The sequence below is a fragment of the Pleurodeles waltl genome, chromosome 12 (genome assembly GCF_031143425.1).
Source record: "Pleurodeles waltl isolate 20211129_DDA chromosome 12, aPleWal1.hap1.20221129, whole genome shotgun sequence".
Classification (NCBI taxonomy): domain Eukaryota; kingdom Metazoa; phylum Chordata; class Amphibia; order Caudata; family Salamandridae; genus Pleurodeles; species Pleurodeles waltl.
The window spans coordinates 1229448-1244390 of NC_090451.1; the positions used below are offsets into that span (position 1 = coordinate 1229448).

A 14943-nucleotide genomic window follows, 5' to 3' on the forward strand; every position below is an offset into this window, starting at 1 on the left:
GCAATAGGCCTTAGTTTAGCGAAGGTCTGTGCCTAGCTGCCTGGTCTCATATTAAACTGTCTTTTTCTAACGTGCAATGTGCTATTTTCCTGAAGGACATGAAACTGTACTTTCCCAGAAGCTAGAGATGTGTGTAGCTGTAGTAAATTCTTTCTCATGGGACCCTACTTGCTCAAGGAGACATTCTTGCTGAATGCAAGAGTGTAATTTGTAACAGGTGCAAGGCTGCCTGGAGTAGGAGAAAACAATGGAACTACTGACTGTAGCGTAAAATGTAACTTTTCTTACCTGACATTCCAACCGATGAAAACGTCAATAACATGGGCCAATCAACGACATGAGAACTGTGGTTTGTGTAAAACTCTGGTGAAGATTATTGGACAGAGATGGCGATGCACCAATGATTATCCATTGAGGAATTAGGAGTAAATTAGACAGTTTTGATTTAACCACATGACCCGAGGAGAAATCAGGCATTTATTGGACATTCCACTCCAAGCCATTCTTTGCCATTCTACTGAGCCATTTAGGCCATTTCGTTTGAGACTTTGCCGTTTGTTCGCCCTGTTACTCTAAACCACCCTTTACTTATTCCTTACGTGATACTTACTTCTCCTCTATATGAGGGAAGTTCTTGTTCCTTAGCTATAACATACTGATACTTTGCCCTGTCCTTTCTTTGCTGATGATGCAAACGACTGATGTCCCGAGGACGAAGACTGACGCTGTTTGCTGATCCGTTGGATGGGTAACTATCTGATGAAAATTGTAATTGACTGTTTGCCTTTTCTTTCTAGGTACCAACTGCTCTTTGATAGAGGCCATAGTTAGATGTTTTCCAAATTTGTGTTTGCTAAATTGTTTTGCATGAAGCCCAACATGCTGATGCTAATACGAGGTTATTTAAGGTGTTCACTAAAATCTGACGCAAATAGACAAATGACTGAGTTCTTGCTTTGTTGAACCATGCACTACTCAGACTTTGCTAATTTGCTTCTTAATAATTATGTGTTAATACTGAGTGAATATTCTCTATGCATTGATTAATTGCGTTTCTAATTGCAAATCTGAAGAGTTACTAATGAGATGAATTGCTGATGAGATTAACAGAAATGACTTTAGATTGTAACCAGTAGGGAAATAAATATCCTAACACTTAACTAAATTGGTGTGGTTATTCATGACTGAAAGATCATGGTGTGTTCACTTTATTGACTCTCATTAAAGGTTATTGATTAGCATGCTGATTAGTTATTGCGATTGTTGTTGAGATATTGATCTATTGATTTGTGATGCCAAAAGACATCTCGTACTGGGAAGTCCCCGAACCTGGTCTAAAAGGTTCATCGACCTAGGCGTGTCTCCTTGTAAGTTTACTTATCAAGGCTCTGACGCGCCTTCACTAATAAAAAGTAATCTGGTCGCTTGCTGCGGAGTCATCGTCAACAAAAACTATCAAAATATTACTTCAATGTATTGTAATTACGACTGCCTCAGTTTTATGCATTACGTGAGTAGTCGGACAGCAATTTATTTAGCGCAAAAATATTTCTTGTTGATGCACGTACGTTTTTAAACTGAAGTGTCATAGCTGTAGCGGCAATACTCCCAGTTTAGGTGGTTTTATAAACGAAGTTTTACTTTCTCCTACTTAAAACTTTTTGCAGAACAATGCACATTAAATGGGAAGGCAGTTTTCCTTAATTGTGTACTATTTGCTGCCTAATGTTGACATGTAAGCACACCACCAATAACTGACACCTAGAGACTCGAAAGCGCCATACCAGTACAATATTTGTATGATATTGCACTTAAAATCCACGTACAACTGAATTAAAGCAATCTTAGCTCATTTGAGGGTAGTGTGATAGTACATCACATATGGATAGAACACGTTTGGAAAGTGTAATTTTCATGATTACATTACATTTAACATATAAATTCAAGCTGAAGTAGGGATGGACAACACGGTTGTATAGAGCAAAGCTGAAGACAACAAGCTACCATAACAATCTGTAAATATATGCTCTTTATTATGTTTAGACAACTATCACCTAATAGAACACATTTTGGCTACCATATTTTGTACTCCTGAAACATGGTGTTTTGAAGACGATGTGGCCGAGTGGTTAAGGCGATGGACTGCTTATCCATTGTGCTCTGCACGCGTGGGTTCGAATCCCATCCTCATCGGTTTATTGCTCCATCTTTAGTTTTTAGTATGTGGTAGGGCTGGGTTAACCCCATTTTTAATGTGAAAGTTAAATTACATATCCCATGGTATTTCCGGCAGTACAACGGCTCAGTTTGGAAACACCGCTCAGTTGAGTACTGTGCTTAGGCATTACTGTAAACAGCGCCAGCCGGGTTCTGCTCATGAATCACAAAATCTTTCCTGAGGTGGAGGGTTGGTAAGTTGAGGGACGTAGATAGTTTGATTCCTTATCCTTAAAGAAAGAGAAGCAGCGCGTGCGGGACGCCAATGTAAGGGTTGTCTTCCTACGGACTCTCAGGACTTCCTACGCGCTCCCTGACACCTCCCATGGCCCGGGGCCAATCCTGACCTACTGAATGTATCACGTACCTGCTGCTGTTGGCGTTGACTTTCCTAGGATCACTTCACAGGCTATACACCCTTATTCTCCAACTCCCCTATACAACAGAACATCTCACTTCAGAAAGCTTACAGAAACAGGTTTGCACAGGGTAGTGTGGCCGAGTGGTCTAAGGCGCTGGATTAAGGCTCCAGTCTCTTTGGAGGCGTGGGTTCGAATCCCACCGCTGCCAGTATTTTTCAACTCACAAACGTATTTTGTCTGCATCAGTGTCTCACTCTCTGCCTTCTGCACCTACGATCCACATAGCGAGAGGTGAGACTATGTAAAGTGGTGACGTATATATATAAGGGTAGCCAGACAGTGGGACCGAGCCTTCTTATTTTAAAAAACCACAACCTAAGGTGACAAGAATTGTATCGGTAAACAAACCAGGTGTCTTGAAGTCTAACTATAGAGGCGACGAGAGGGGTCACTGTGATGCTGAAAGTTCAGTGAGTGTAAACAGTAGAACGCTGTGTGATACGTTTCCTTGCAGTGATGACAGCTCGCGTTTCTAAAGCAGAGAGCAAACATACAATGGGGAAGAAGAATAAATAAGGAAAGACATATATTATATGCAGACAGTTATTATACTTTGCTTTTCACCTGTAACTCGCTCAACTGTCGGTGAATGCTGCGTTACCCTGCATAGCGAGGTCACCACAGCGGGTGTCCACAGTGTTTGGCCAAGTTACTATAGTTGTGAGCTTGTAGATGTGAGGTAGCGTGGCTGAGCAGGCTAAACTGGCTAGATTTAGGCTCCAGTCTCTCTGGAGCCGTGGGCTTGAATCCCAACACTTTAAGTTTACTTGAACCAAATACTTTTGCAAAAAAGGTTCATGTAATAAATATTCATTAGGGTCGTGGTTGTGAGTATGACACTAATGGATAAAAGTGAGACTAACAATGCTACAATTCCTGAGACTACCACTGCACTAACAGCCTGGGAGAGGTTTGAGCTGGATACAAGATACTTGCATGAGGGAACTAACTCGAAAGGGGAACTATCCACTGATGTTTTCTATCGCTTGCTGAGTGAGTATGTTGACACAATGGATGCAAAAGATTGTTTTGTGTGTACACAGATTCCTGTTTCGGTACAAGAGGGGGTTACCTATCATAGACTGTCATTAACATATGGGATACGTTGTAGTCTGTTACTAACAAGATTCTATAACCAGGAAGAGATTCAATATTTTTACTCAAATCATGATCTTGTGTTTTCTAATATGCTTATCATAGAGGATGTGAGTGGGGTAGCTAAGTACTATAGCATAAAGTTAGTTAAAGGATTCTTTCAGGCGACATTAACAATTAGTACATCTTATGCACACCACAATAATTTGACATGTTTGCTTACACCTGTAGAGAAAAGCTGTTTAGATCACACGGAAGAGAGAAGAAGGGCATTGAAGGGTAAACTAGAGAAAGGATTACAGCAACGGGCCTTTGCTAGTAGTGACGGTTATAGTGCAATTAGAGAACAAGGGAAGTTAGCTTTAGACGCACTACATATAGGAAAGCTTTGCATATCCAAGACCAAATCATACTATGACAATGTGTTTGTGGGAATGAGTGAATGTAAGCGTGTGTTTTTGTTTCAGAGTAAATGGACGTTCATGTTAAATGGACAGGATCCAGCAATCCCCGGGATTTATTATATATATGGACTTAATGCTTATTTCCGTCTTCCAAAGGGATAGTATGGGACATGTTATTTGGGGATAGTTTTCCCAAAGATATATCAACTTCACGATTTGAAAAGGTTACCAAAATTGTCTGAATTACATCGTACTAGACATAAGAAAGAGACTGCTGCTGGTGTAGTAGGAGACATATTTGGGACGATAATTTCTTCAGTGGGAGTTATTATGAACTCCATAAAGATTCAAAAGTTGTCTACTATTGAGGATAACATGCTGACAAACTTATCAGGGGCTATACTCCTGATGGATACTGAACTTGCTGCGGAGGGGGCTAATACTCTTCAAAACAGGCTTGCTTTAGACATTCTTTTAGTGAAAAATGGCAGAGTTTGTAGATTGCTCAATGGGTGTAATTGTTGCGCTTACATACCAGATAATAGTAATGAGATTAGAAGTATGCTTACTAACTTGACTAGGGATAGTACGGACTTGAAGGATTTGAAAGAACCAGGTGTTTGGAAAAAGGTTGGGAAAGGATTTGCTTAAGTGGGAAATTGGATTAGTAACATTTGGCATGGGATATTGTCTAAAATAATACAGGGGATATTGATTGTTATAGATTGCTTATTTGGATCATGGGTGGCATGTAAAATTAGTAAAAGAATAAAATTGAAGATGGCGAAAAATAATAGGAGGAGGGAAGAAAAACAAAGGGAAAAATTATTCAGGGCAAGATCAAAGGGGAAACCAAGAAGGGAAGGGATTGATATGAGGGAATTTTAGTATGTAAAATTAGTAGGGAAGATTTGTGTGATGACAAGAGTCATCAGAGGAGGGATTGCTGGAGTGTGTCTTTTAAAATTAATATTAACATGAAAAGCTTACAATATATTGTGTAATGAAGCTGCATAAAAAATGTGTTAACGTAGAAATAATGCACACGTTTGAAATGTGCCCACGGGGAGTGGCTACCAATGTATACGAAGACTAATGAAAGTTATTAATGCTGAATTAATTATGTACTAATGTTTTTAATTTGTATTAACATGTCAAAATTGGAGTTATGTATTAGGAGTTTGTTCATTAAGCAGTAGGCCTTAGTTTAGCGAAGGTCTGTGCCTAGCTGCCTGGTCTCATATTGAACTGTCTTTTTCTAACGTGCAATGTGCTATTTTCCTGCAGGACATGAAACTGTACTTTCCCAGAAGCTAGAGATGTGTGTAGCTGTAGTAAATTCTTTCTCATGGGACCCTACTTGCTCAAGGAGACATTCTTGCTGAATGCAACAGGGTAATTTGTAACAGGTGCAAGGCTGCCTGGAGTAGGAGAAAACAATGGAACTACTGACTGTAACTTAAAATGTAACTTTTCTTACCTGACATTCCAACCGATGAAAACGTCAATAACATGGGCCAATCAACGACATGAGAACTGTGGTTTGTGTAAAACTCTGGTGAAGATTATTGGACAGAGATGGCGATGCACCAATGATTATCCATTGAGGAATTAGGAGTAAATTAGACAGTTTTGATTTAACCACATGACCCGAGGAGAAATCAGGCATTTATTGGACATTCCACTCCAAGCCATTCTTTGCCATTCTACTGAGCCATTTAGGCCATTTCGTTTGAGACTTTGCCGTTTGTTCGCCCTGTTACTCTAAACCACCCTTTACTTATTCCTTACCTGATACTTACTTCTCCTCTATATGAGGGAAGTTCTTGTTCCTTAGCTATGCCATACTGATACTTTGCCCTGTCCTTTCTTTGCTGATGATGCAAACGACTGATGTCCCTAGAACGAAGACTGACGCTGTTTGCTGATCCGTTGGATGGGTAACTATCTGATGAAAATTGTAATTGTCTGTTTGCCTTTTCTTTCTAGGTACCAACTGCTGTTTGATAGAGGCCATAGTTAGATGTTTTCCAAATTTGAGTTTGCTAAATAGTTTTGCATGAAGCCCAACATGCTGATGCTAATACGAGGTTATTTAAGGTGTTCACTAAAATCTGACGCAAATAGACAAATGACTGAGTTCTTGCTTTGTTGAACCATACACTACTGAGACTTTGCTAAGTTGCTTCTTAATAATTATGTGTTAATACTGTGTGAATATTCTCTATGCATTGATTAATTGCGTTTCTAATTGCAAATCTGAAGAGTTACTAATGAGATGAATTGCTGATGAGATTAACAGAAATGACTTTAGATTGTAACCAGTAGGGAAATACATATCCTAACACTTAACTAAATTGGTGTGGTTATTCATGACTGAAAGATCATGGTGTGTTCACTTTATTGACTCTCATTAAAGGTTATTGATTAGCATGCTGATTAGTTATTGCGATTGTTGTTGAGATATTGATCTATTGATTTGCGATGCTAAAAGACATCTCGTACTGGGAAGTCCCCGAACCTGGTCTAAAAGGTTCATCGACCTAGGCGTGTCTCCTTGTAAGTTTACTTATCAAGGCTCTGACGCGCCTTCACTAATAAAAAGTAATCTGATCGCTTGCTGCGGAGTCATCGTCAACAAAAACTACCAAAATATTACTTCAATGTATTGTAATTACGACTGCCTCAGTTTTATGCATTACGTGAGTAGTCGGACAGCAATTTATTTAGCGCAAAAATATTTCTTGTTGATGCACGTACGTTTTTAAACTGAAGTGTCATAGCTGTAGCGGCAATACTCCCAGTTTAGGTGGTTTTATAAACTAAGTTTTACTTTCTCCTACTTAAAACTTTTTGCAGAACAATGCACATTAAATGGGAAGGCAGTTTTCCTTAACTGTGTACTATTTGCTGCCTAATGTTGACATGTAAGCACACCACCAATAACTGACACCTAGAGACTCGAAAGCGCCATACCAGTACAATATTTGTATGATATTGCACTTTAAATCCACGTACAACTGAATTAAAGCAATCTTAGCTCATTTGAGGGTAGTGTGATAGTACATCACATATGGATAGAACACGTTTGGAAAGTGTAATTTTCATGATTACATTACATTTAACATATAAATTCAAGCTGAAGTAGCGATGGACAACAAGGTCGTATAGAGCAAAGCTGAAGACAACAAGTTACCATAACAATCTGTAAATATGTGCTCTTTATTATGTTTAGACAACTATCACCTAATAGAACACATTTTGGCTACCATATTTTGTACTCCTGAAACATGGTGTTTTGAAGACGAGGTGGCTGAGTGGTTAAGGCGATGGACTGCTAATCCATTGTGCTCTGCACGCGTGGGTTCGAATCCCATCCTCGTCGGTTTATTGTTCTGTCTTTAGTTTTTAGTATGTGGTAGGGCTGGGTTAACCCTATTTTATGTGAAAGTTAAATGACATATCCCATGGTATTTTCGGCAGTACAACGGCTCAGTTTGGAAACACCGCTCAGTTGAGTACTGTGCTTAGGCATTACTGTAAACAGCGCCAGCTGGGTTCTGCTCATGAATCACAAAATCTTTCCTGAGGCGGAGGGTTGGTAAGTTGAGGGACATAGTTTGATTCCTTATCCTTAAAGAAAGAGAAGCAGCGCGTGCGGGACGCCAATGTAAGGGATGTCTTCCTACGGACTCTCAGGACTGGCGCTCCCTGACACCTCCCATGGCCTGGGGCCAATCCTGACCTACTGAATGTATCACGTGCCTGCTGCTGTTGGCGTTGACTTTCCTAGGATCACTTCACAGGCTATACACCCTTATTCTCCAACTCCCCTATACAACAGAACATCTCACTTCAGAAAGCTTACAGAAGCAGGTTTGCACAGGGTAGTGTGGCCGAGTGGTCTAAGGCGCTGGATTAAGGCTCCAGTCTCTTTGGAGGCGTGGGTTCAAATCCCACCACTGCCAGTATTTTTCAACTCACAAACGTATTTTGTCTGCATCAGTGTCTCACTCTCTGCCTTCTGCACCTACGATCCACATAGCGAGAGGTGAGACTATGTAAAGTGGTGACGTGTATATATAAGGGTAGCCAGACAGTGGGACCGAGCCTTCTTATTTTAAAAAACCACAACCTAAGGTGACAAGAATTGTATCGGTAAACAAACCAGCTGTCTTGAAGTCTAACTATAGAGGCGACGAGAGGGGTCACTGTGATGCTGAAAGTTCAGTGAGTGTAAACAGTAGAACGCTGTGTGATACGTTTCCTTGCAGTGATGACAGCTCGCGTTTCTAAAGCAGAGAGCAAACATACAATGGGGAAGAAGAATAAATAAGGAAAGACATATATTATATGCAGACAGTTATTATACTTTGCTTTTCACCTGTAACTCGCTCAACTGTCGGTGAATGCTGCGTTACCCTGCATAGCGAGGTCACCACAGCGGGTGTCCACAGTGTTTGGCCAAGTTACTATAGTTGTGAGCTTGTACATGTGAGGTAGCGTGGCTGAGCAGGCTAAACTGGCTAGATTTAGGCTCCAGTCTCTCTGGAGCCGTGGGCTTGAATCCCAACACTTTAAGTTTACTTGAACCAAATACTTTTGCAAAAAAGGTTCATGTAATAAATATTCATTAGGGTCGTGGTTGTGAGTATGACACTAATGGATAAAAGTGGGACTAACAATGCTACAATTCCTGAGACTACCACTGCACTAACAGCCTGGGAGAGGTTTGAGCTGGATACAAGATACTTGCATGAGGGAACTAACTCGAAAGGGGAACTATCCACTGATGTTTTCTATCGCTTGCTGAGTGAGTATGTTGACAAAATGGATGCAAAAGATTGTTTTGTGTGTACACAGATTCCTGTGTCGGTCCAAGAGGGGGATACCTATCATAGACTGTCATTAACATATGGGATACGTTGTAGTCTGTTACTAACAAGATTCTATAACCAGGAAGAGATTCAATATTTTTACTCAAATCATGATCTTGTGTTTTCTAATGTGCCTATCATAGAGGATGTGAGTGGGGTAGCTAAGTACTATAGCATAAAGTTAGTTAAAGGATTCTTTCAGGCGACATTAACAATTAGTACATCTTATGCACACCACAATAATTTGACATGTTTGCTTACACCTGTAGAGAAAAGCTTTTTAGATCACACGGAAGAGAGAAGAAGGGCATTGAAGGGTAAACTAGAGAAAGGATTACAGCAACGGGCCTTTGCTAGTAGTGACGGATATAGTGCAATTAGAGAACAAGGGAAGTTAGCTTTAGACGCACTACATGTAGGAAAGCTTTGCATATCCAAGACCAAATCATACTATGACAATGTGTTTGTGGGAATGAGTGAATGTAAGCGTGTGTTTTTGTTTCAGAGTAAATGGACGTTCATGTTAAATGGACAGGATCCAGCAATCCCCGGGATTTATTATATATGTGGACTTAATGCTTATTACCGTCTTCCAAAGGGATAGTATGGGACATGTTATTTGGGGATAGTTTTCCCAAAGATATATCAACTTCACGATTTGAAAAGGTTACCAAAATTGTCAGAATTACATCGTACTAGACATAAGAAAGAGACTGCTGCTGGTGTAGTAGGAGACATATTTGGGATGATAATTTCTTCAGTGGGAGTTATTATGAACTCCATAAAGATTCAAAAGTTGTCTACTATTGAGGATAACATGCTGACAAACTTTTCAGGGGCTATACTCCTGATGCATACTGAACTTGCTGCGGAGGGGGCTATGACTCTTCAAAACAGGCTTGCTTTAGACATTCTTTTAGTGAAAAATGGCAGAGTTTGTAGATTGCTCAATGGGTGTAATTGTTGCGATTACATACCAGATAATAGTAAAGAGATTAGAAGTATGCTTACTAACTTGACTAGGGATAGTACGGACTTGAAGGATTTGAAAGAACCAGGTGTTTGGAAAAAGGTTGGGAAAGGATTTGCTTCAGTGGGAAATTGGATTAGTAACATTTGGCATGGGATATTGTCTAAAATAATACAGGGGATATTGATTGTTATAGATTGCTTATTTGGATCATGGGTGGCATGTAAAATTAGTAAAAGAATAAAATTGAAGATGGCAAAAAATAATAGGAGGAGGGAAGAAAAACAAAGGGAAAAATTATTCAGGGCAAGATCAAAGGGGAAACCAAGAAGGGAAGAGATTGATATGAGGGAATTTTAGTATGTAAAATTAGTAGGGAAGATTTGTGTGATGACAAGAGTCATCAGAGGAGGGATTGCTGGAGTGTGTCTTTTAAAATTAATATTAACATGAAAAGCTTACAATATATTGTGTAATGAAGCTGCATAAAAAATGTGTTAACGTAGAAATAATGCACACGTTTGAAATGTGCCCACGGGGAGTGGCTACCAATGTATACGAAGACTAATGAAAGTTATTAATGCTGAATTAATTATGTACTAATGTTTTTAATTTGTATTAACATATCAAAATTGGAGTTATGTATTAGGAGTTTGTTCATTAAGCAGTAGGCCTTAGTTTAGCGAAGGTCTGTGCCTAGCTGCCTGGTCTCATATTAAACTGTCTTTTTCTAACATGCAATGTGCTATTTTCCTGAAGGACATGAAACTGTACTTTCCCAGAAGCTAGAGATGTGTGTAGCTGTAGTAAATTCTTTCTCATGGGACCCTACTTGCTGAAGGAGACATTCTTGCTGAATGCAACAGTGTAATTTGTAACAGGTGCAAGGCTGCCTGGAGAAGGAGAAAACAATGGAACTACTGACTGTAGCGTAAAATGTAACTTTTCTTACCTGTCATTCCAACCGATGAAAACGTCAATAACATGGGCCAATCAACGACATGAGAACTGTGGTTTGTGTAAAACTCTGGTGAAGATTATTGGACAGAGATGGCGATGCACCAATGATTATCCATTGAGGAATTAGGAGTAAATTAGACAGCTTTGATTTAACCACATGACCCGAGGAGAAATCAGGCATTTATTGGACATTCCACTCCAAGCCATTCTTTGCCATTCTACAGAGCCATTTAGGCCATTTAGTTTGAGACTTTGCCGTTTGTTCGCCCTGTTACTCTAAACCACCCTTTACTTATTCCTTACCTGATACTTACTTCTCCTCTATATGAGGGAAGTTCTTGTTCCTTAGCTATGCCATACTGATACTTTGCCCTGTCCTTTCTTTGCTGATGATGCAAATGACTGATGTCCCGAGGACGAAGACTGACGCTGTTTGCTGATCCGTTGGATGGGTAACTATCTGATGAAAATTTAAATTGTCTGTTTGCCATTTCTTTCTAGGTACCAACTGCTCTTTGATAGAGGCCATAGTTAGATGTTTTCCAAATTTGTGTTTGCTAAATTGTTTTGCATGAAGCCCAACATGCTGATGCTAATACGAGGTTATTTAAGGTGTTCACTAAAATCTGACGCAAATAGACAAATGACTGAGTTCTTGCTTTGTTGAACCATGCACTACTGAGACTTTGCTAAGTTGCTTCTTAATAATTATATGTTAATACTGAGTGAATATTCTCTATGCATTGATTAATTGCATTTCTATTTGCAAATCTGAAGAGTTACTAATGAGATGAATTGCTGATGAGATTAACAGAAATGACTTTAGATTGTAACCAGTAGGGAAATAAATATCCTAACACTTAACTAAATTGGTGTGGTTATTCATGACTGAAAGATCATGGTGTGTTCACTTTATTGACTCTCATTAAAGGTTATTGATTAGCATGCTGATTAGTTATTGCGATTGTTGTTGAGATATTGATCTATTTATTTGTGATGCCAAAAGACATCTCGTACTGGGAAGTCCCCGAACCTGGTCTAAAAGGTTCATGGACCTAGGCGTGTCTCCTTGTAAGTTTACTTATCAAGGCTCTGACGCGCCTTCACTAATAAAAAGTAATCTGATTGCTTGCTGCGGAGTCATCGTCAACAAAAACTACCAAAATATTACTTCAATGTATTGTAATTACGACTGCCTCAGTTTTATGCATTACGTGAGTAGTCGGACAGCAATTTATTTAGCGCAAAAATATTTCTTGTTGATGCACGTACGTTTTTAAACTGAAGTGTCATAGCTGTAGCGGCAATACTCCCAGTTTAGGTGGTTTTATAAACTAAGTTTTACTTTCTCCTACTTAAAACTTTTTGCAGAACAATGCACATTAAATGGGAAGGCAGTTTTCCTTAATTGTGTACTATTTGCTGCCTAATGTTGACATGTAAGCACACCACCAATAACTGACACCTAGAGACTCGAAAGCGCCATACCAGTACAATATTTGTATGATATTGCACTTTAAATCCACGTACAACTGAATTAAAGCAATCTTAGCTCATTTGAGGGTAGTGTGATAGTACATCACATATGGCTAGAACACGTTTGGAAAGTGTAATTTTCATGATTACATTACATTTAACATATAAATTCAAGCTGAAGTAGGGATGGACAACAAGGTCGTATAGAGCAAAGCTGAAGACAGCAAGTTCCCATAACAATCTGTAAATATATGCTCTTTATTATGTTTAGACAACTATCACCTAATAGAACACATTTTGGCTACCATATTTTGTACTCCTGAAACATGGTGTTTCGAAGACGAGGTGGCCGAGTGGTTAAGGCGATGGACTGCTAATCCATTGTGCTCTGCACGCGTGGGTTCGAATCCCATCCTCGTCGGTTTATTGTTCCGTCTTTAGTATGTGGTAGGGCTGGGTTAACCCTATTTTATGTGAAAGTTAAATGACATATCCCATGGTATTTCCGGCAGTACAACGGCTCAGTTTGGAAACACCACTCAGTTGAGTACTGTGCTTAGGCATTACTGTAAACAGCGCCAGACGGGTTCTACTCATGAATCACAAAATCTTTCCTGAGGCGGAGGGTTGGTAAGTTCAGGGACATAGATAATTTGATTCCTTATCCTTATAGAAAGAGAAGCAGCGCGTGCGGGACGCCAATGTAAGGGTTGTCTTCCTACGGACTCTCAGGACTGGCGCTCCCTGACACTTCCCATGGCCCGGGGCCAATCCTGACCTACTGAATGTATCACGTGCCTGCTGCTGTTGGCGTTGACTTTCCTAGGATCACTTCACAGGCTATACACCCTTATTCTCCAAGTCCCCTATACAACAGAACATCTCACTTCAGAAAGCTTACAGAAACAGGTTTGCACAGGGTAGTGTGGCTGAGCGGTCTAAGGTGCTGGATTAAGGCTCCGGTCTCTTTGGAGGCGTGGGTTCGAATCCCACTGCTGCCAGCATTTTTCAACTCACAAACGTATTTTGTCTGCATCAGTGTCTCACTCTCTGCCTTCTGCACCTACGATCCACATAGCGAGAGGTGAGACTATGTAAAGTGGTGACGTATATATATAAGGGTAGCCAGACAGTGGGACCGAGCCTTCTTATTTTAAAAAACCACAACCTAAGGTGACAAGAATTGTATCGGTAAACAAACCAGCTGTCTTGAAGTCTAACTATAGAGGCGACGAGAGGGGTCACTGTGATGCTGAAAGTTCAGTGAGTGTAAACAGTAGAACGCTGTGTGATACGTTTCCTTGCAGTGATGACAGCTCGCGTTTCTAAAGCAGAGAGCAAACATACAATGGGGAAGAAGAATAAATAAGGAAAGACATATATTATATGAAGACAGTTATTATACTTTGCTTTTCACCTGTAACTCGCTCAACTGTCGGTGAATGCTGCGTTACCCCGCATAGCCAGGTCACCACAGCGGGTGTCCACAGTGTTTGGCCAAGTTACTATAGTTGTGAGCTTGTAGATGTGAGGTAGCGTGGCTGAGCAGGCTAAACTGGCTAGATTTAGGCTCCAGTCTCTCTGGAGCCGTGGTCTTGAATCCCAACACTTTAAGTTTACTTGAACCAAATACTTTTGCAAAAAAGGTTCATGTAATAAATATTCATTAGGGTCGTGGTTGTGAGTATGACACTAATGGATAAAAGTGGGACTAACAATGCTACCATTCCTGAGACTACCACTGCACTAACAGCCTGGGAGAGGTTTGAGCTGGATACAAGATACTTGCATGAGGGAACTAACTCGAAAGGGGAGCTATCCACTGATGAATTCTATCGCTTGCTGAGTGAGTATGTTGACACAATGGATGCAAAAGATTGTTTTGTGTGTACACAGATTCCTGTTTCGGTACAAGAGGGGGTTACCTATCATAGACTGTCATTAACATATGGGATACGTTGTAGTCTGTTACTAACAAGATTCTATAACCAGGAAGAGATTCAATATTTTTACTCAAATCATGATCTTGTGTTTTCTAGTGTGCCTATCATAGAGGATGTGAGTGGGGTAGCTAAGTACTATAGCATAAAGTTAGTTAAAGGATTCTTTCAGGCAACATTAACAATTAGTACATCTTATGCACACCACAATAATTTGACATGTTTGCTTACACCTGTAGAGAAAAGCTTTTTAGATCACACGGAAGAGAGAAGAAGGGCATTGAAGGGTAAACTAGAGAAAGGATTACAGCAACGGGCCTTTGCTAGTAGTGACGGTTATAGTGCAATTAGAGAACAAGGGAAGTTAGCTTTAGACGCACTACATGTAGGAAAGCTTTGCATATCCAAGACCAAATCATACTATGACAATGTGTTTGTGGGAATGAGTGAATGTAAGCGTGTGTTTTTGTTTCAGAGTAAATGGACATTCATGTTAAATAGACAGGATCCAGCAATCCCCGGGATTTATTATATATGTGGACCTAATGCTTATTACCGTCTTCCAAAGGGATAGTATGGGAC

The 14943-nt window shown here is 40.0% G+C and overlaps 6 non-coding genes across 6 annotated transcripts; all 6 read left to right on the plus strand.

Annotated features, from left to right (window-relative positions):
- The first annotated feature begins 2111 nt into the window (after positions 1 to 2111).
- On the plus strand, positions 2112 to 2193 carry TRNAS-GCU (transfer RNA serine (anticodon GCU)). Its single transcript has one exon. It is a non-coding gene; the product is annotated as a tRNA-Ser (tRNA).
- Positions 2194 to 2705: 512 nt separating this feature from the next.
- TRNAL-AAG (transfer RNA leucine (anticodon AAG)) lies at positions 2706 to 2787 on the plus strand. The gene has a single exon. It is a non-coding gene; the product is annotated as a tRNA-Leu (tRNA).
- A 4654-nt stretch (positions 2788 to 7441) lies between these two features.
- On the plus strand, positions 7442 to 7523 carry TRNAS-GCU (transfer RNA serine (anticodon GCU)). Its single transcript has one exon. It is a non-coding gene; the product is annotated as a tRNA-Ser (tRNA).
- A 501-nt stretch (positions 7524 to 8024) lies between these two features.
- Positions 8025 to 8106, plus strand: TRNAL-AAG (transfer RNA leucine (anticodon AAG)). The gene has a single exon. It is a non-coding gene; the product is annotated as a tRNA-Leu (tRNA).
- Positions 8107 to 12760: 4654 nt separating this feature from the next.
- Positions 12761 to 12842, plus strand: TRNAS-GCU (transfer RNA serine (anticodon GCU)). The gene has a single exon. It is a non-coding gene; the product is annotated as a tRNA-Ser (tRNA).
- A 498-nt stretch (positions 12843 to 13340) lies between these two features.
- Positions 13341 to 13422, plus strand: TRNAL-AAG (transfer RNA leucine (anticodon AAG)). The gene has a single exon. It is a non-coding gene; the product is annotated as a tRNA-Leu (tRNA).
- Positions 13423 to 14943: the final 1521 nt, after the last annotated feature.